Source organism: Sparus aurata, chromosome 21, assembly GCF_900880675.1.
Source record: "Sparus aurata chromosome 21, fSpaAur1.1, whole genome shotgun sequence".
Classification (NCBI taxonomy): Eukaryota; Metazoa; Chordata; class Actinopteri; order Spariformes; family Sparidae; genus Sparus; species Sparus aurata.
In genome coordinates this window covers 13,671,086-13,675,901 of record NC_044207.1, presented here as the reverse complement: position 1 = coordinate 13,675,901, position 4,816 = coordinate 13,671,086, and the positions used below count along the sequence as shown (strand labels likewise).

Genomic DNA, 4,816 nt, shown 5'->3' with positions numbered 1-4,816 from the left:
ATCTGTAAAGTACCTGAAAACAAGAAAGCTTTAAAGACATCCAGCCTGTTGGAAAAATATTGTGGACCATACTGACAGGTGAAATGTTGCTGCTGCAGCTATTTGATTTTATTTAAGAATTAATTTTTTTTTCCTTTCTTATCTAGTGTTATATCATTTGTTTGTGCTTGTGTTTTTGTTCTTCTTTTATGTTTGTTTTGTTTTTTGTTTTTGTTTTTAATCGTGTCGTAATACTCCCTGTACACCTGTTTTTCCATACATGTGTTGTCTTTTAATATGCTAATAAAGTTTCATTTAAAAAAATTTAAAAAAAGACTTTTGGGAAGCAGGTGGAGCTTCCAGCTGCAACACTCCCTCCTCCTTACTGAATAAATAGAGGAATAGCATGCTCCGGGAGCGAAGGGCGAAGAAAAATGTGCATGCTCTTCTCGAGGATCTGAGGGAGAAAAACCTCATAAATGAAGAGCTGAAAGACAAGCTTGAATGCTACTCAGGTAAAATGGAAATACTAATTTGAATATTTTATATAGATAATTTATGCTTATAGTCTGTGTTAAACTCTCCTTATTTAAAGGGATCTTACTAATAAGTTTATGCTTGCTGAATTTCAGATCTTTGGCTAGACCTCTTGGCAAAGAAGGGCCATGAGTACACCAGGGAGCAGAGGGAGTTTGCCCTTACGCTACACCTTCATGGTCCGAAGGCATATAGTTTCCTGAGAGAGTCTCAACATCTTCCTCTCCCACATCCCCATACATTGCAACGGTATTCTCCATGTTGCCTGATTGTTAAATACATTGTGAGGGACCGAGCTGGACTAGTGTGTGGTATTTTTTCATAATGTGCTCAAAAAATGTAAAAGTAAATTAAATAAGGATAGCATGTAGGTGGAGAAGGTTACCGACATTCAAGTTGGTTGTGTGGCTGCAGGTGTGGCCATCACATACATCAATCACTTTAGTCCTACAGACTGTTTTGTGACAATGAAAATTACCAATTTAAAAGCTCACATCACACACTGCATTCTGATACATTTTGAGCCTTCAGATATGCTATTTTCTGTTTATTTATTTTTTTTCTGAAGGGGTTGGGGTGGTCAAATTACTACATTTTATTTTTTAAAGGTGGCTGACTTCAGTGGATGCAAAGCCTGGCCTGAATAAGCTGATGCTGGACATGCTGGGAAGAAGATGCAAGGAAGACCAGACAAAATATGGATTGGTGACATTGATTTTGGATGCCATGGCCATAAAAAAAAAACAGTGCAGTTCAATCCCCAAACTCCAAAAATGTCAGGGTTTGTGGATATGGGGGATGGATTGAATGAGACGGACGTTGCCTCTGAGGCTCTCGTGTTTATGGTGGTAGGCATACAAGGGCACTGGAAAGCTCCAGTTGCTTACTATCTGACCAGTGCTCTCTCACCAGAAACACTGAAGGTCTTAGTTGTCCATGCATTGGAGGAACTTCATGCTCGTGGTCTAAGAGTGGTGTCCATGACAATGGATGGACATGCATCTAACATCAGCATGTGCAACAAACTCGGCTGTGACCTCAAGGCAAACCCTCGTGAACCCCTGAAGACCTCTTTTGCACATCCAATGACTTGTGAGAGAGTACGATACGATACGATACGATATGTTACGATATACTTTATTGTCCCGTTCAGGGAAATTTGTCTTGGACTCAAACAGCTGCGCCATAAATGCCTTGACAGCCACAATGACAACAAACAATACATCATCAGTCATACCATCACTGACAAATACATAACAGTATTGCACATATCCCATAACATAACACATACATACACTATACATAAGTAGTACATGCTAAAAGATCACCATAATAAATAATCGTCATGATGGATGCCTGCCACATGCTGAAGCTTGCACGCAACATGTTACAGGTAAATGCTGATTGTTGTTCTAGGCTTTTTTGTTTTTTTTTATTATGTTGTGTTGTGTTTTATTTACATAGTTATGACTGCATGTGATGCATTACATTTTCCTGTCTATACTGAGAGTCCTTTGAGCGGTGACTAAAAAGGATTCTAATTCTGATTCTGATTTTGAAGGCATACAGCCCAATAATGAACACCAAGATCACACACAAGCATGTCCACTTTGACAACCAGAAGATGAAGGTGTCCCTGGCTGCGCAGACATCGAGTTGCTCAGTAACAGTCAGCTCTCCGCACACTGAGGGACCTGGGCTACTCACAGTTTAAAGACTGTGAAGCAACGGCTGAATTCATTGAGGTAATATGATTAGGGATGTGCATAGGGCCATAGAGGGAGTAGAGGGAAGTTCCAAATACTTGCATGTTTAACATAGTGAAATGAATAGTTTTTTAATTTTGAATACATTAGTATTAATTTGATAAAATACCTGTTGAAACACTGTTATAGAGATGGTTTTAGATGCTTAAAGTTAATGCAGATATTTGTTTTTAGATGATTGACAGGCTCTTTGACACCTTGAACAGCCGCAATCCCCGTGCCAAAGGATTCAAAGCTCCCCTTGGAGCTTTGAATTGGGCAGAGAGAGTGACGTTCTTGTTGGGAGCCAGGGAGTATTTGATCAGTTTGTCAGTGAAAGATGGCACACCCCTTCACCGATCAGAGGTCCTTTAAAATAGTGACTATACTGTTTGCATGAAGTTCAAGGTTCAGGTTCATTCACTTCTCAGTTCCCATATTCTGCATCGAGTTCATAAGTTGCCCTGTTCTCTTGTTCTGATTCAGGTTTAAATTATGCTTTTGTTCCAATAATTTTTTTTTCCTGTATGCAGTGTTTTTTACTGTTGGAAATAACTTTTGTTCAGTGTTTCTTCAGGTCTTACAGGTGTCAAAAGTTTTGTAAAGGTTGTGTAATAATAATAATAATAATAATAATAATAATAATAATAATAATAATAATAATAATAATAACTTTAATTTATATTTATATAGCGCCTACCAGACTGGAGGAGAGCAGAGCAGAATCAGAGGAACACAGGGTCAGGGATGATGAGTGGAGATGGAGAGGGTCGGACAGGTACTGGGGAGCGAGGGCATGAAGGGATTTATGTGTGAGGAAAAGGAGTTTCTATGATGTATATGTATATGTGATATGATGTGTCTTGTTCCAGTTTGTTTGCTGTCTGCATTTTTTTTCTATTTGAATTGTTTAGTTTTTTCAGGTCCTGCAGGTGTCAATGGTATGTATGATACCATGTTAATATCATGCAGGTGTATTGCATGTTCTTGTTTCAAGCTGTCCCTGTTCAGGTTCAATAATGTTCCTATAGATCAGTGGTGTCAAACTGATCCAGTAAAGGGCTGTGTGGCTGCAGGTTTTCATTCCAACCAAGCAAGAACACACCTGATCCAAATCAGGTGTGTTTCATTCCAACCAAGCAAGAACACACCTGTTTTTCCAGTTTGTGACCAACTTGTGATGCAGTATGCAATATGCGAAAAAAATCATTGATTGCATATATAATTTGGCGGCATCTAAGGGTAGCTGATTTCGAATGTATCTGAAGTTTCTTAGGTTGAATTTGACAGTGTTACACACCTGCTTTATGTGTTTCTTAAAAGACAACTGTGAATCAACAGTAACTCCCAGGTATTTAAAATGTGACACGGTCTGGATCTTTTCTCCATTTACAAAGACTAGTGCAGTGCCCGTAACAAAAGTGTATTCCTATAAAAAAGTGGGAGGTTAAGGAGCTTTTTCATGGATGGCCAAATGAGGCTGTGTTTGAAGGTGGGACGTCAGGGATATTTAGGTTTGTTGTGAAATCCGATATTCCAGGGTATAATTGGCTGTTTTTGACTATTTTTGATTTTGCCATTATATTTCACCTTAAAAACTATTTACTTGGTGTCATTATTTTTAGCACAACCTCACATGTGTGACTGTACAGTAATTTTTTTTATTTTGACATACTGTATTAACACAATGGACCTAAAATCACAAAAAAACATTAAATCTGAGTAGAAAAAGTTAGATTTTTTTACTGTGAAAACCACAAATAAACATATTTACAACAAACCATTTTTTTTTTACTTATAATGCAAATATAAATTGTTGTTTGCTAAATTTGTGCATACATTTAAAAAATTTACAAAGTTATATGTAACTATTTACATTTAAATGCAGGCAATGCTCAGGTCTGCCTGTGCTCCTTAAGAGCTGCACTGCCTGCTCCACATTCAGCATCTTCTCATTGTTCTGACTCATTAAACGAAAAACCGACTCCACTACGCACTAAACACACTACACCAAACACTACATAACACACTAACTACACACTCCAAACACGCTAAATGTAACAAATCTCTCAAATCTCTCAACTCTCAATATCGCTGTCCGACCGTCGTTGCCTGTCAATCATCCGCCTAGGTCCCTCCCACAACTTCCTGTTCCTCAACAACCAAACTTGCTGCTTGGACACTTTCATGACAAAAGCCCGTTTTTACCGTTTCTTTCTGCACCAGACACAAAGCAAACGTGACGGCAATGTTCGCGAAAAAGCGTGGCGGACATTATTTACCCTAGGTCCGGTTTTGGACGTGCCGATGCGTCCGGTCCTTCGCCTCGGGAGGTGGGCTGTGTAGCTAGCCGCTAGCAGCTAGCGGCTAGCACTCAGCACTCCCACCGTCTAGATTTGATTTGATTTTTTCAAGAAAATAGCAGGTAGTCATTTCGGTCGAATGGTTTATTTCTGAAACCGAATTGCATAGGATGAAGGAGGGCTTGTCCAGAATTTAGAAAGTCAGTTTGTTGTTCAGTTACCACTTTTTCTGCAATCTTTGATGTCACAGGC

The 4,816-nt window shown here is 38.9% G+C and overlaps 1 long non-coding RNA gene across 1 annotated transcript; it reads left to right on the top strand.

Moving 5' to 3' along the window:
- Positions 1-385: 385 nt before the first annotated feature.
- On the top strand, positions 386-2,305 carry LOC115571989 (uncharacterized). Its single transcript, XR_003982013.1, has 4 exons — positions 386-494; positions 612-765; positions 1,125-1,909; positions 2,078-2,305. It is a non-coding gene; the product is annotated as an uncharacterized LOC115571989 (long non-coding RNA).
- Positions 2,306-4,816: the final 2,511 nt, after the last annotated feature.